The 17,670-nt window shown below is 36.9% G+C and overlaps 1 long non-coding RNA gene across 4 annotated transcripts; it reads right to left on the reverse strand.

Moving 5' to 3' along the window:
* Nucleotides 1-1,282: 1,282 nt before the first annotated feature.
* Nucleotides 1,283-16,995, reverse strand: LOC109456908 (uncharacterized). Of its 4 annotated transcripts, XR_016019142.1 has the most exons (5): nt 16,870-16,951; nt 7,219-7,271; nt 2,544-2,660; nt 2,365-2,439; nt 1,283-1,491 (listed from the first exon to the last, which is right to left on the reverse strand). It is a non-coding gene; the product is annotated as an uncharacterized LOC109456908 (long non-coding RNA). The 4 variants fall into 4 exon arrangements; XR_002138931.3 differs by lacking the exon at nt 1,283-1,491 and having other exon boundaries at nt 1,498-2,439; nt 16,870-16,950; XR_016019143.1 differs by lacking the exons at nt 1,283-1,491; nt 16,870-16,951 and adding an exon at nt 7,916-8,412 and having other exon boundaries at nt 1,498-2,439.
* Nucleotides 16,996-17,670: the final 675 nt, after the last annotated feature.

Raw genomic sequence — 17,670 nt, forward strand, 5'->3', positions numbered from 1 at the left:
AAATCATATTAGACAAATTAAACCTTAGTTATTATCTAGCCAGAGGCAATATGTTTGAAACTTAAAGTTTCTGTCTTCTAATGACTTGTATCCCAATAGTTTGTTTTGTGACCTTAGGCAAGTCGTTTAACCTCTTAGTGGTTCACCTTTCCTCATCTGCAAACTGTGTAAATTAGTGCTAACAATCAGGAAAATAATCATGAAACACTTTAAAATACTGATGCAAAATAATGCTGTTCTTTTACAAGATGTGGCTACTGATCTGAAGTTTGGCACATTGTAGGAACTCAATAAATGTTTCTTATATATACTAATAAATGACTGGATGATCCAAGTGTACTTTGCCATATTTTTTATGCAGGTAGTCTTCTTAGAGTCCATATATATATATATATATATATATATATATATATATATATATGGATATATATGTGTGTGTGTATATATATATATATATATATATATCCATATATAATAATAATATTTTAATAATATTATACAATCATCTCAGATGGTTGTCCTTTGGATAATCTCCTCTCCCCACTCCTAACCTTCCACCCACTCCTCCCTCTCATTCCCAATTCCTTCTTCAGGAAACCTCTTTCTTCTCCACCTGTTGTTGCCCAAACCAGCCCCATCTACCACTCCTCACTCACTCCAGTACTAATCCAGACTAGTTCAGGGCTGGTCTACAATGACAACACAGATAAAACTGGATGGTCACTTATCCAAAGAGCCTGGGGAAAGAATATCAACACCAAGCAGTGGGGTTCCAACTGTCTGCCTGTCTTTTAATAATAACCCAGTCAGCAATACCTGACTCAGTGAAGAAGAAAGGTCATTCTTCAAACATACAACACTCATGACCTCTGAGGATGCTTCTGGAATAGCGGATCATATGGACAATATAAGAGAGAAAAATTCTTCAGGCTGCAAAGGACCTGTAATTTACTTCCTAAAGCTTAATTATTCCACAGGTCTGGCATTAACAATACAGGTTAGTCTGGGGCAGTATATGGATTCATCCTCAAATTTTATTTTTAGGTTTCCTAAAACCTAAAGTTTCCCAATCAAAACCATAGGATTATTGTCAGCTTAAAACAATCAACACATTTCCTGTCTCTTTTTTTGTGTGTGGATAATTCTGATTAATTCTTACTTGAAAGTTCAAATATTCTCTGAGCCTCCTAGACACAGCTATAGCATCCATGTCCCATCTAAGCTTAAATGTCAAACTTGCACATACTTGGAAGAAAGGATAAAACAGTAGAACAGCATAAGCTAAACAGAGATGGCTTTATTGACAATGTAACATGGCTAAGTTTTTTAAACAACCATCACACAGAAAAGCCTACAAGCTCCAGAAGTCTGTCCATTTTGTTCTTTGGCTCCAATGCGAAGTCATGTCTGAAACATCTCACAATAAGTCAGAGACTCACGGTTCCAAGGTTTCCTATATGGCAACTAGATGATGGAGTCAGGGCTGCTGGGCTGGAAGGAAAGAGATGAAATTGTGGCCTTGAGAAGTGACCAAAACCAAATGTTTTGCAGTGAGCAACAGAGCTTCCAGAACTAGAAAGTAAAATTTTGATCCTTGTATTCAGTTAATAGGGACAGTTGACAGGACATTTCACTGTCATCACCGTTGACCAGATTTCACTATTTCTTTTCATTAAAAAAGGGCATGGCATTCCAGCATTTATTTGTTTTTTTTAAATGCCTATTTCTTACTAGTTCAGTCTTAAATTCCTTTTCATTTAAGATTAAGTTTCAGGAATCTAGTCCGTTTTCTATTGATTTTAAATTAAAAATGCTCTTGAAATCATTGGAGGCCTCTGAATCCAGACAACAAAAGAGGGCAAGAGAAGGTAGAGAAAACACACCCAGTTCTTATCTGCCTCAGCTCTAAAGGGACACGCTTCATTAAACTCACGCAATGTTATATGTTAATGATATCTCAATAAAACTTGGGGAGGGGAGATTGCAATCAAGATTAACAAAATGATTCAATAAATAAGTTTAATAAAATTAAGTCTATTCATAAAAAATAAATAAATAAAGTGACACACTGCATTCCCACCCTCATTCCATATGCTTGAAAATAATAATAATAGTCGTTGCCTGGTGACAACCCTACACCATGGAAGTTCAAACATAACTTTTGAAAGAACATCTAGCCATCCCTGTCACATTCCCCTCCACCCCTCCTCTTTCTGTCACATCACCCAGATCCCTTTATAGCTTGCATCACAATCTAAAGATAAGTGTAGTGCAAGGCTAGGCTGAGCCACAGGCACTCCCAGTTCTAGGAACTGAAACAACTTCAGTAAGATTCTCCTCTCCCCACTTCTTGCCTTTACTTACCTCTTTGTTGGCTTCCTTTTTAAGCAGGAATGGTCATGATGGCCATGAGAAACTTAGTTGCATCACCATTAGAACCTGTAATTGCAGAAGAAAATGGAGATAGTAAAATCACCTCTCATGAATTCCATAGCAATCCCTGAAAATAAATCTGATTGATCTTACTTGAGATGCATGCTCACCATTGAACAAATCATTATATCCAGGAGTAAAGGGTACTCTGGTCAGCTCCATCCCGAGGCAAAAGAGGTAAGGTCATGAGATTTGTTGCTCAACAGAACTTTGGGAAGGAAGAATTTCTAAAAGGAAAAGATGTTTGACATTCAAGGAAGTACCGATAATTATAACAGTTAGCTCTCTAAGAACTGGGTGTAAACAGACACGGAACTTCAAAATTTGCTATTATTATTCCTTCTTGTTATTGTTAGTTTTCTTTTAGTCACAATAACACATATCTTCTCAAATATTTCTGGTGTTTTGCTTATAAGCAGAAAAGTATAGCTCTCCTCTTCTCTCATTATACTATAATAGTCTAGGTTAAAGACCATGCCACTCCTTTAAAAACAACTTTAAATGAGTAATGTGGCATTCCATTAAAATAAATTTCACTAGTGAATTCTACCAAACCTCAAAGAGGATCTAATAACAATCCTACTCAAACTCTTCCAAAAAATTGAAGAAGAGACAATACTCCCTAACTCATTTTATGAGGCAAACATTACCCTGATACCAAACCTGGAAAGGATAACACAAAAAAAGAAAACTATAGACCAATATCTCTGATAAACACAGATGCAAAAATCCTAAATAAAATTCTAGCAAAGCGAATGCAACAATGCATTAAAAAGATTATTCATCACGACCAAGTGGGGTCATCCCAGAGGCACAAGGATGGTTCAACATATGCAAATCCCTCAATGTGATACATCATGTAAACAAAATAAAGGAGAAAAAAAATATGATTACATTAATTGATGCAGGAAAAGCATTTGACAAGACACTACATCCATTTATGATTAAAACTCTTAATAAAATAGGTATAGAAGGAAAATACCTTAACATAATAAAGGCCATATTTGACAAACCCTCAGCTAATATCATAATTAAGGGTGAGAAACTGAAGCCCTTTGCTCTACGTTCAGGAACACAACAGGGCTGTCCCCTATCACCTCTGCTTTTCAACATAGTGTTGGAAGTCTTTGCCAGAGCAATCAGGCAAGAGAAAGAAATAAAAGGCATCCAAATTGGGAATGAAGAAGTTAAATTGTCACTCTTTGCAGATGACATGATGCTATATATGTATAGAAAACCCTAAAGACTTCACCAAAAAGCTATTAGAAACAATAAATGAATACATTAAAGTTGCTGGCTACAAAATCAACGTACAATAGTCCATTGCATTCCTATGTATTAACAATGAAATCTCAGAAAAAGAAATAATAATAATAATAAATGTCTCTTGCAATTGCAACAAAAGTAATAAAATACCTAGGAATAAACTTAACCAAGGATGTGAAAGACCTATATGCTGAAAACTATAAGACATTTTTAAAAGAAATTGAAGAAGACACAAAGAAATGGAAAGACATTCTGTGCTCATGGATTGGAAGAATCAACATAGTTAAAATGGCCATATTACCCAAAGCAATATACAGATTCAATGCAGTCCCCATCAAAATCCCAATGGCATTTTTTAAAGAAATAGAACAAAAAGTAATCAGATTTGTATGGAACCACAAAAGACCCCGAATAGCCAAAGGAATCCTAAGAAGAAAGAACAATGCTGGAGTTATCACACTCCCTGACTTTAGCTTGTACTACAGGGCAACAATAATCAAAACAGCATGGTATTGGCAGAAAAACAGACACATAGACCAATGGAATATAATTGAAAACCCACAAATAAAACCACATAAATATGGGCAGATAATTTTTGACAAAGAAGCCAAAAACATACAATGGAGAAAAGACAGCCTCTTCAGTAAATGGTGCTGTCAGAATTGGAAAGCCACGTGCAAAGGACTGAAACTGGACTGCTATCTGTCAACATGTGCCAAAATTAATTCAAAATGGATCAAAGACTTAAGTATATAAGACCTGAAACAATAAACTGCATAAAAGAAAACATGGGTACTAAACTTATGGACCTTGGGTTCAAAGAGCATTTTATGAATTTGACTCCAAAGGCAAGGGAAGCAAAAGCTAAAATAAATGAATGGGACTATATCCAACTTAAAAGCTTCTGCACAGCAAAAAAAAAAAAAAAAAACCACCGACAAAACAAAGAGGCAACCAACTGAATGGTTGAAGATTTTTGCAAACAGTGCCTCCGATAAGGGGCTAATATCCAAAATACACGAGGAACTCATACAACTCAACAACAAAAAAACAAACAACCCAATTGAAAAATGGGCCGTGGACCTGAAGAGACATTTCTCCAAAGAGGACATACAAATGGCAAATAGACATATGAAAAAATGCTCAACATCACTAATCATCAGAGAAATGCAAATAAAAACTACAATGAGGTATGTTCAACATCACCCCAGTTAGAATGGCTATCATCCACAAGACAAAGAGTAACAAGTGTTGGAGAGGCTGTGGAGAAAAAGGAACCCTCATACACTGTTGGTGGGAATGCAGACTGATACAGCTGCTATGGAAGGCAGTGTGGAGGTTCCTCAAACAATTACAAATAGAATTACCGTATGACCCAGCAATCCCTCTCCTGGATATCTATGCAAAAAATCTGAGAACATTTATCCATAAAGACAAGTGTGCTCCAATGTTCATCGTAGCTTTATTTATGGTGGCTAAGACATGGAAACAACCAAAATATACTTCGATAGATGAATGGATAAAGAAGTTGTGGTATATATAAACAATGGAATGCTATTTGTCAATAAGAAAAGATGAAATAGTACCATTTGTGACAACATAGATGGATCTTGAGATTATACTGCTAAGCGAAATAAGTCAGACAGAAAAAGTAGAGAACCATATGATTTCACTGATATGTGGTGCACAAAACTGAAAACAAGAAAAGAACAACAAATGAAAGAACAAAAGCTCATAGACATAGACAATAGTTTAGGGGTTACCAGAGGGTAAGTGGGGAAGGGGTCTCTAGGAGAGGGCAAACGGGGTCTAATATATGGTGATGGAAAGAGAACTGACTCTGAGTGGTGGACACAATGTGAGATATAAATAATGTATTACAGAATCGTACACCTGAAATCTGTGCAATTGTACTAACAATTATCATCCCAATAAACTTTAATTTAAAAAAAATTCAATGATTGTGTTGATAAGAAATCCCTTAAAATACTTGGAAAATGATGATAGATTTTATTTTCTTTCATTTTGCAGGAATGGTGTTGTTTTGAGGTCTTTTACAGGGTCTTGTCAGATGTGAGCATTTTGTGCAATAGTGTCCGCAAATTTCTTAAGATACTAAAAAGGTGAGAACTATAGAGTGTTCATAGGTGGCAAACCTCTGATTTTTTTCAAATCTTTACCATTTGTATAATGCCTAGGTTGAAGCACTGACTCATTCATTTAGTCCAGACAAAATATTGTTATTAATATTATTAATGTGAAATATTAGCACCTATAATCTGCCACAGACACTAGGCTAGGCATTAGGAATATAGCCATGGACTTTAACTTAACGATATGTACAAAGACCTTTCTTCCAAACAAGGTCATCATCACAGGTTCCAGGGATTAAGATGTGGACATACCTTTTTGAGGTCTACCATTCAGCCTACTACAGCGGGTTAGTCTCCCTCAAGTTAGCCAACATTAAAGCTGAGGCCTAAAGGATGAGTCAGTATCAGGGGAGTTGAGGTTGGGAGTGTTCCAGACTCGGAACAGCATGTTCAAAGCCTAGAGGCAAAATCATGGTGCAATCAAGGAAGTGAAAAAAGGCCCTTTTTGGCCCCAGCTCAAAAAGAGCCCTGGAAGAATAAAATAGGAGAAACAAGTCTGGAGCCAAATTGTGTGTAAGCCACATGAAGGAGTTTTAAGTTTATCTTTGGGCAATGGGAAGTCAGTGAATGTTGTAAGAGGAGAGATACAATCAAATATGCACTTTTGGAAGCTCTCTGGCTGGTATATGGAAAGTTGATTAGGTAAAACTAGAGCAGAAGCAGAGGACCAATGAGAAAGTTACTACCATAGTCCAAGAGAAAGAAAGATAATGTTGAGATAACAACAGAAAGAAATAGACCCAATGTGTATTTAAGGTAGAACTGGCAGAACATTCTGATGGATTGGACGTGAGGAGGGGAAGGAGAGTGAGGTTTCTGGAATGACATTTAGGTTCCTGAGTGTTATGGGTTGAATTGTCTATCCCCAGATTCATATGTTGAAGTCCTAGCCTCTAGTACCTCAGAATATGAACTTAGTTGGACATAAGGTCTTTACAGCATTTCTTAAGTTAAAATGAGTTCATGAGGGTGAGCTCTAATCCAATATGACTGGTGTCCATAAAAAGGGGAAACGTAGAGACAGACACACACATGGAGAACATCATGTGAAGATGAAGGCAGACATCAGGCTGATGACTTACACACCAAGGAATGCCAAAGATTGCCGGAAATCAGGGGAGAAACATGGAACAGATTCTCCCTCACAGCCTCAGAAGGAAGCAGCCCTACTGGCACCTTGATCTTGGAATTGTAGCCTCCAGGACTGTGAGACAATAAATTTGTACTGCTTCCACCACTCAGTTTATAGTACTTTGTTAAACAGCCTAAAAAACCTCATACCCTGAGACACTGGATGGTGTCAGCTATTGAGTTCTAGAGCACTGGAGAAAGAGCCAGCCAGTGAAGAATGATATTCTTAACTTACCAGCTGAGGTAATTTTCCAGCCACACATCAAAAACTTGTCTTTGTTTTTACATCTGAAATTGAGATCATATAAAACTTAAAGCAAAATCAGTTTCCAAAAGCTCAAGGAGCTGATCATTTGAACTACATAAAATTTGTGTTGTTACTTCAATACAGATTAGAGGCAAAGTTTTAAAAAGAAAAACCACCATCTTCTCATGACCTTCTACCCCTAAACAGTGACATACTTCTAGTTCCAGTTCCTTATTTAAAGGAGGAGGTTTATTAAATATCCTGATATTCTGCACTTCAAATGGGATACTGATAATTCTGAATCATTTGAATTTGTTTTAACCCATGTAGAGTTTCAAATAAGTGCGATGTGTGGTTACTACAAAATATTTATTTATACAAAGCAGCATTACTAAACCTGTTTACATCAAGAGGAGGACAGCAGTGTCTAGCTCAGTGCCTGTCATAGAGTAGAAACTCAATAGCTATGTATTGAATGAATAAATGAATGATATAGTCATCAAATATTAACATTGTCAATTATGTTAAAGATTATATAGACTAGTAGTTTTCAGAAATTTTTGAGCTGTAGGACTTCTTGTTCAAAGACATCTTACATGAAACTCAATATATAAAACTAATTACACAGTACAATCCTGGTTGCAGCGTTGTTAGAGACTTGCTGCCTTGGCCCCTCCCAACTTACCTCCATCAGGATTGAGGTAGTCATAGGGCTCCGAGAGAGACAGTTTTGAGAAGTAATGATTGGAGTTCTAGTTAAGCATGGAAGATTGTCTCTTAATTTGAATTTCCTCCTGAAACCCCATTAACAGAAGAGCAAAGAACTTTTTTAAAAGTTACATTTCACAAAAGCAAAGGGAAAGGTAAGTGCACAGATTTCAGCAAATTTTTGGCATGCAGAAAGCCAATGAAGGAGTGGTACATAACCTAGTAGAAGGGAGAAAGCTCCGAGCTAAGTATTGATGAAAATGTACCAATTTAATGACAGAACCCAGAAAGGCCCAAGACTGGAAGTCCTATTGCCACGGAAGGTTGGGATGAAAAATGGGATTTGTTGAAGTTAGTGGACAGAGCCAGAGTCTCCAAGTATGCTGTTCCATCCATAGCCAGGTGACCATATCTCTGTAGGAGACAGAGGGTTTCCCCAGAAAACATTAATAAGACAATATGGAGACTCCAGGATTCCAGGTACAGCTAGAAAGAGAGAGAAAAATATCTGAATGATGACACCCCTAAACTCTGTCCCTTTCTTGGGCTCAGAATGTCAGCAGCTAGGCTGAATAGCTCAGTTTACCAGGCAAAAGATTAAAAATTCAGCTCTTGAGAAACTGACCTGCTACATGCTGACATTTAAAGGTTCCCCAACTAAAAGGCTTATTCCCTGCCCAGTCACTTTATGGAAACTTCCATTAAAAATTATGCAAGAAAAAATTATACAAGAAAATTTCTCAAACTGAAGGATTCAGGTCTCTAGTTTGAAAGGGCTCTTCAAATACTCAGCCAAAAATCTCTAACTGTTTTGAAAAAAGAACTACATAAAGACTCATTAATTAGACATTTTAGAACACGAAAAATAAATAAAAAAATCTAAAAGCTTTTAGAGATTAAAAAAAAAAAAAGAAAAAGGAAAAAAAAAAAAACGAAAACAAAACAAAGTCAAATAAAACCAAGGGCCAAAGGAGAAATGCTTTCAAATCAGGAGGAAAAAAAATTAATTTAAATTCCAATACCCAGCCAAAAATAAATCAACTGTAAAGGTAGAATAAAGACATTTCAAATGACTAAAGATGAGTTTTAAATTTAATAATGCGATTAGCCTAGAAAACAATAGTTCAGCCATACTGCATTCCCCTCAGGCTCTGCTTTCCTCCCCAGCTCCAGGCCCAGCCACATCCTTCCTAACTCCTGGACTGGGCTGTTCTCCCTTCAACTCCCAAGGCTAAATGGCTGCAAGAAACCAGATTGCCCTGGAGGACCTATGGCCACTGGAGGCTAAAAGCCAGCAAAATAGTCAAAGTTGGCAAGAAGGAAAGAAAAGAGATCTTGAAAAGATACTTTTAATTGGGAGATTCAAAACAGCTAGAGACTACTTATTGACTCAGTTCCAGAGTGTTGTGGTTTCTAGTTACAAACTTCAAATAAGTATGGTTTTACTGTATTTTGTTAGAATTTAAAATAATATAATATCAAATTTCATGGGATGATGATGATGATGATGATGATTATAGATTTTTAAAAGAAAGAAAGTAAAAGAAAAACAACACACACAAGGTGGTGAATCCAGGTCTTCTATAGCAGTTGATGAAAATACCAAGAAACTTGTGATTATATTATGATTTATGCTTACTTTTTAAAATATATAACATATAATTTTCAATAAACTCTCGAAGAAGAGGACAAAACTCCTTTGGGACACACAAAAAGCATAAATTGGGAATCTTATGTAATAATCAGAGGGATTGAGTCTATTTCTTTTCAAACCAGGGTTAACGCCTGCTAGATATATGAGCTGCACACAGAGACAAAGCTGTGGTGGAAATTTTGCAATTGAAATTGTATTCCTACAACACCAAATGCTGGTGAAGATGTGGAGCAACAGGAACTCTCATTCACTGATGGTGGGAATGCAAAATGGCACAGACACTTTGGAAAACAGTTTGGTGGTTTCCTAAAAAACTAAAGATACTCTTACCATATGATCCAACAGCTGTGCTCCAAAGAAGTAGAAAACTACGTCTATGCAAAAACCTGTACACACATGTTCATAGCAGCTTTATTCATAATTGCCAAAACTTGGAAGCAATCAAGATGCCCGTCAGGGAGTGAATGGATAAATAAACTGTGGTACATCCAGACAATGGAATATTATTCAACACTAAAAAGCTATCAAGCCATGAAAAGACATGGAAGAACTTTAAATGTATATTGCTAAGTAGATGAAGCCAATTTAAAAAGGCTACATACTGTATGATTTGAACTATATGACATTCTGGAAAAAGTGAAACTATAGAGACAGTAAGAAGATCAGTGATTGCCAGGGGTTGTAGAAGTTGGGGAGAAAGGGCTGTAAATAGGTGGAGCACAGATGATTTTTAGGGCAGTGAAACTGCTCTGTCTGATACTAGAATGGTGGGTACATGTCATTATACATTTATCAAAACCCATAGAATGTGTACCACCAAGCGTGAACCCAAAGGTAAAGGATGGATTTGAGGCAATTATGCTGTGTCAGTGCACGTTCACCATTGCAATAAATGTGTCCTCTGGTGAGGGATGGTGACAGTGGGGAGGCTATGCACGTGGAGGGATAAGGGCCAGATGGGAAATTGTTGTACCTTCCTCTCAATTTTGCTGTAAACTTCAAAGTGCTAAAAAAAAAAAAAAAAAAAAAAAAAAAAGGGAAAGTCTCAAAAAAATTGTGTTCTTTTGCCTTGATACTGTAATCTTTATTAAAAGACAATTATTCCAGGAAATAGTAGTGGATTAAACTGAGGCTTGCTGTGATTGAGCTTTAGACTCTTTGGAAAAGCAGGATTGTATGGGGGAAAGGACCACAAGGCCAGAAATTGAGTGCAACATGGAGACACATCAGAGGCAAATGGCTCAGGCATTACAGCTGGCCTCAAAGCCATCTGCATGTTGATTGTTTATTCATTCAATAGATATTAATTACATGCCTAGAATGTTCCAGGTACTGTTTGAGGCTCTTAGGACATTAGTAAGTCAAACAAATAAAGTTCCCTATCTTCACAGAGCTTACTCTTCAGTGGGAAGAGATAGAAAATAATAAATACATAAAATTAAATCATATAGTGTTGTAAAAGGTGATAAGTTGCTATTAAAAAACAAAAAAAGCAGAGCTAGGTCAGGGAATTAGGAATGCCAAGGAGGTAAGGGCAGGTTTAAGTTTTAAATATGGTGTGTGGTTTGCTTTTTCAAATAGGCAACTCAGTTAAGAGTCCACTGGGTATGTAATCAGATCCCAAGTTTAAAAATCATGAAGTTCATCTGTGACAACTGCCAGACACTGAAAAGTCACATAACACATGGGTTTAGAGGTAGTGAAGGTGTTTATTATCCTCTGTGGATATTTATAAATATTCAAATAAAATCACATTATCTCCTTTATTGTTTCATGAAGGCAAGGGACATGCTGAGTTTTACAATCGAATGCAAAAGAGAATATGTGTACTTGAAAGATGATACACTTTTACCTCCTCTTCATCTGTAGACCTCCATAGGTATAAATCACCTTAATTTATTAGATGTTTCTTTCATCAAAGTCTGAAAATGTTTAAATATTTGAATAAAAATACTTTCAAAGATAATGATTATTATAAGTATTGGGAGTGTTGTGATCTGCTTTACAATGAAAGAGTAAAATGCCAGAGAAAGTGCTACCTCAGTATGCTCTCCCTTTCTGATAGAAGGTAGGCCCTGAATCACCACGTTCTGTTCTCTGTCTTTAGCAACCAGGAATTTGAAAAACTACTACTTGGTAATTGAAGCTCGTTGACAATTGCAAGGGAGAAATAGTCGTGAAAAATCACACATAAGAGCAATATTTTCAGTCAAAATTATTTTGTGCTGGATTGATAAAACTGCCTTGAGTTTGGTTCTTGTTGCTTTGAGCCTCTAAATCACTCCTTCATTAAGCATTTCTTAACAAAACCTGTGTGCTGGGACTGGAAAAGAAAGAAGTGGTCAAGAAGTTAACAATCTGCTCTCTCTCTCTCTCTCTCTCTCTCTCTCTCTCTCTCTCTCTCTTCCCCCTTTCCCTCTGTCCCTCCCTCCCTCCCTCCATTACTATGTAGCCCCAGGTGTACTGTGTAATTTCCAGGTCTTGTAAGTAATAAACTTGTATCTTAAATACAAGTTAAAAAAAAAAATAAATAAAACAAAACAAAACAAAAAAACGTTGACAATCTGACCAATGTAATTACTGAATAAAACTGAACAACTATCAGAATAAAGCCTTGTGAAGCAAGATTCCTTATCTTGAGTATATGTGGCAGATGTTTTAGGCACAAGTTACCTGGGTAACAGATGGTGTTCTGCTTTAAACGTCTTCAGTTTGAGGTAGCTTTGAGAAATCTATGGCGAATATTTCTTACTGGGGGAAGGGTTTGCTGTCCTAAATCTAATCACCATTCCTGATGGGCAGAAATAGCCTTTGTGTGTTGAGTCAACTAGATCTTTCCTCTGCCGGCTCCCAGGGTGCAGGCAACATGATCCAGGATCAACCAATAGGATGATGAATCCTGCATGTGATAACTAGGATGGCACCCAGGTAGAATCAGTTCATCCCACATGGGACACAGTCATAGTAGTGGAGGCAGCAGTTTCTACAAAGGTAGCCTGTCAGCAAACCCATACTTTTCCTTTAGTGGGACTTGTCTGTAATTCTAGCCATGTAAACTCCTGGAGATGTTCTGTGCTGGTCTTAAGTCTGTCTCCCAGCCTGTCTCAATTCTCCCAGCCTTACTAGCAATTCTAAAGCTCACGGGTAGCCTATAATACATTTACTTTCTGTTCATGTTTCCTTCTCCAAGCAAGATATTTGACTGATAATTTCCATATGAAACTTGAAAGATTAACCTTTTAATCTTACAAAAGGGGAAAGGTCATCTCAGAGAGGTTGTGACTCTCCCTGGGTTGCTCAGCAACATGGTGTTCTTAATACCATGGCTCAAATATCAGAAAAGATTATTGAAAATAGTGCATGGAACAAAGAAATTGATTTAGGGCAAGATTTGGAGTTTAATCTTTAGGATTGAAGAAAGTCACCATTTGAGAGCACACAGTGGGACCAAAGGAGAGAGGTAAGAACTGAGCCTTAGAAACATTTACTTTAAGAAGTAATTGAAGATGAGTCCACATTAAGGCAGAATGAGAGGAGGCTGATAACATAGTAAGAGAAGGAACAGAAATTAGGATCATTGAAACCAAAGCATGAGAAAGTGATTACAAGACAATAATTGATCAACAATAGACTACCAGTGATTCTGGTCACCAATTACAATGCGTGGAGGGTTTTCCCCATACCAAGCGATTCTCTGACACCACATGGGTGTCCTAAAATTCAACTCAATTCTAACACTATCTACCTGGAGATAGCATCAGATCCCACAGGTTAACTAATGGCTCAATCCTACCAGACTGTCCCCATTTCAGAAGCCAATGGCAAGTTCAAGTTGTTACTTGGGCTTCCGACTATCTGACTATACTCATAAATCAAAGTTTACAAATGACCCTCTCCTTGTGTTTGATTAATTTGCTAGAGCAGCTCATGGAACTCAGAGAAACATTTTACTTACTAGATTATCAGTTGATTATACAAGGATATAACTCAGGAATAGTTGGATGAGATACATAGAACAAGGTATGTGGGAAAGGGTGCAGAGATTCCATGCTTTCTGAGTAGGCCACTCTCCCAGTACCTCCATGTGTTCACCAACCCAGAAGGTCTCTGAATCCATCCTTTTGGGTTTTTATGGAGACTTCATTACATAGGCATAATTGATAAAATCATTGGCCATTGGTGGTTGAACTCAATCTCCAGCTCCTCTCCCCTAGGCAGAGGTCAAGGGAATAGACATGAAAGTTTGAACACACTAATCACAGGGTTGGCTCAAGTGACAATCTTTAATTGCAGTCCAAAAATCACCTCATTAACATAAAAAAGGACACCTTTATTGCTCTCATCACTGAGGAAATTGCAAGCGTTTTAGGAGCCTGTGCCAGAAATGGAGATGAAGCTCAAATATGTATTTCTTATTATAAATCACAATATCACAACTGCAAATTGAGAAGAAAACATTAATTTTATAATTATGAGTTCATTTATAAATTAAGATAACTTTAAAATAGATGCCTTCAAAGAGACAATAAAGCCAAAGCCAACTTGCAAAGGGTAATGAGCGAGGATAATGAGTTAACGCTTATTTTAGATAGAACGTTTTACATGAAGAGAAAGGCAGAAATGAGATTGTACGTTGAGCATCAGAGGAGTAAGGGAGAGATTTTTTATATAGGACAAGTGACTTGAACACCAAAGAGAAGGAACTAATTGAAAAAGAGGTAAGACATAAGGGTAAGGATTGAGACATTGTTTCTGCTGACTCACCCTCAGCATCTTGTGAGGAGCCAGGATGATTATTTAATAAATTTAGTTCATGAACTGTTAAATTTCCGAATATTTGAATATTTGAGTTTATACCTGCTTTCTCTTTAGACCATCAGTGGCTGGGTGAAGAGTCTTCCTGTTTGGGTCCATGTAGTTATGGCCATAGTATTTTCTGTATTTGGCTCAATTGTTATCATTTGTTTGTATTGTGTGCTATCACACAATAAGAACTAGATGTAACAGGCACAGATATATTCATCCCCATCAGGCCTGTGCTGCTCTATGAAAGCAACTACCTTGGTAAGTCAAGTCAGAGAAGGTTATCTGCCTTGGACACCTGGCTGCTTCATGCGCATATGTGGAGTTTGGATGCGTTTTGAGTGATTGACACTATTGCTTTCACATTTCACACTGGTCTCGCGCATGGTAAAAACTTAGCAGCCTCACCTCTCATCCTTAGGTAATCTCTCTGGAGAAAGTGTGGTGATGTTGAGTATCTGGAAGGCAAGACTTCTGTTGTTCCTCCCGCTGGTGTGTGCTTTGATGGGCACATAGCATCCAATTCTGGGACACTCTGGCCTAAGTCGGTATAGATATTGATAAAACTCCCTTCCCATCTGTCTTCTGGCTGTATCTTATATTTAATAGGCTTTGGAGACTGATGAGGTTGAATTCTTAACCAGTCTGCAAATTATTAGCTCAAACTATTAGTCTCAAAAAGATTCTCCCCTTATTAGCTTAGTGGTCTTAGACAAGTTGCTTTACTTCTCAGAGACTCAGTCTCATCTATAAAATAATCGCATAGACACCAGGGGCTGTTGGGATGATAAAATCAGATGTGCAAAGTGCTGAGCCCAATGCCTGGCACTCAGTAAGCTCAAGAAATTGAGGATCGTTTTTCACCTTCTCTGAACTTCTAGCTGATTTTCCCCCCTAAAACAATAACTACAGAGTAGTTGCATTCATGTTGGTGATGGGAAACAAAACCCTAGCTAGTAAACTTCAGTTTAATTCATATCCCTTAGCATTCTGATACTAAACACTACATGACCTTGTTAATATTAAATCTGAAAGTTTTATTGAAAATATTTAGATATTAGTTCTAATATTTTTGCTCAAAAATAAACCAAACTCTTGTCAGATTCCTAGGTAGTCAAACAATGTTGGTTTATGGTTGCTTAGGCTTTGTCATATTAGCAGACAGAATTTATCTTTTGCTTCCTGTAAGGTTACAAACCTCAGTGGCAACTCTACCTCTGTTATCTCTCTCTCTGTCTCTATATTTTTATCTATATCTATGTGCCTTTGAAGAGTCTCGTCACTTCAATGATTGTTGTGTATCCTCTGCCTGAATCTTCCATACAAATAATGTAGTATGCCATTGAAATGTGCAGAAAATGTCCATTTGGAAGCTTTCATTTGTGAATCTTTTATGTCAAAATAGTATGTAAAGAACAGTTTTAGTATTATAATAGAAAAAAATCTTGGAATCATATCTGATTCATCTTTTTCTCACTCCCAAAAGGCTATCTGCCTGAAAATCTTGTGAGATATTCCTTCAAAAGATATTTAAAAGCCAATAATAAATATCTTCTTAACAGGTCACCATTTTCTTTGTCTCTTTATAGACTATTCTCACAGCAGCCAGAGTAATATGGAAAAACCTAAGTCACCTCGCTGTTCAAAAACGTTGAATGATTTCACTTCTGAGTATATACCTAAAAGAATTGAAAGCAGGGAACCCGGATATATACTTGTACAGCAATGTTCACAGCAGTAGTAGCCACAATAACCCAAAGCTGGAAGCAATCCGAATCTCCACCCATGGATGAATGGATAAATAAAATATGATATGTATGTTCAGTGGGCTATTAGCAATAAAAACGAAGGAAGTTCTGACACATGCTACAACATAGATGAACCTTGAAGACTTGAGAAAATGAAGACATTACACTAAATGAAATAAGCCAATCACAAAAGGACAAATATTATGGAATCATAATTTCACTTATATGAGGTACATGGAATAGGCAAATTCATAGAAACAGAAAGTAGAATGGTGGTTGCCAGGGGCTGGGAGTAGAAAGGAATAAGGAATTATTGTTTTGTGGGTATAAAATTTCAGTTGGGGGAGATGAAAAATTTCTGGAGATGGATGGTGGTAATGATTGCACAGCCACGTTAATCTACATAATGCCACTGAACTGTATACTTAAAAAGGAGGAAGTAAGAAATTTTATGTTATGTCTATTTTACCACAATTTTAAAAAAAGAAAACTCTGCCACCCATCTCAGAATGGAAACCTAAATTCTTATGTTGACTTAAAGACTCTATGTGATCTGTTTGCTCATCCACCCTCAGATCTTTGCCTTTCCTGTCACCCTTGCTCACTCCACTCCAACCACAGCGACCTCCTTGTTATCCTCAAGCACCCAGGGCATGGTGCCTCCACAGGTATTCCTCTTCACACCCCCCCCCAGGACACCGGGCCCCCAGACTCCACAGTGCTCACCTCTTTCTCCATCACATCTCTGCTTAGATGCAGCTTCTCAGTGAGGCTTTCCTGACCATTCTGTTTTTAATGAAAACACATTTCTCCCAGCAACCCCCTGTTCCCTTTCTTGTTTTGATTTTTTTCTGTATAACTTATTAGCATTTAATATGCTGTATAATTTATGTATTTATTTCCTTCTCCTAGTCTAACCTAAGTTTCACGAGGGAGTGATTTTCTATTTTGTCCACATTAGCTTCCCCAGTGCTTAGAATAATAGCTGCCTCCTGGTAGTCACCCCATAAATATTTATTGATAAATAACTGAAATTTGAGGACTCATAAGACAAGATAAAAGGTGGAAAAATTCATTCAAAAGATCATTTTAAAATCCAAAGTGTTTACACTCATCAATTAAATATTTTACAGAAAATCCCTTTGAGATGAATCATAGACTAGGAGTCAAATCATTTAATCTTTAATCTTTAATTTGTCCTGATTAATACTTGGCTCTTATATTTTTGATTCCTAATACTTCATGATACTTTTTTATTTCCAAAATATCTTGCAATCATTTACATGCATATTTAACTTAACAAACATTTACTAAGGGCCTTCTATGTACTGGACAACATTTATCCAATTTGATTCAGCATCACTGCTGTCACAGCTCTGTAAATCAGCCAGTAAATGCTTTTGTTTTTTATGCATATGTACTCTTCCAAATTTAAATAGAAGCAAATTTTTGTCAGCTGGAAGGATAAAGTGGAGATTCAGATTATTTTTCCTCCCATAACCATTATTCCTTCTCTCTATGCTACCT

The sequence above is a fragment of the Rhinolophus sinicus genome, chromosome 16 (assembly GCF_057876585.1).
Source record: "Rhinolophus sinicus isolate RSI-liver-muscle chromosome 16, RSI-T2T, whole genome shotgun sequence".
In the NCBI taxonomy this organism is placed as follows: domain Eukaryota; kingdom Metazoa; phylum Chordata; class Mammalia; order Chiroptera; family Rhinolophidae; genus Rhinolophus; species Rhinolophus sinicus.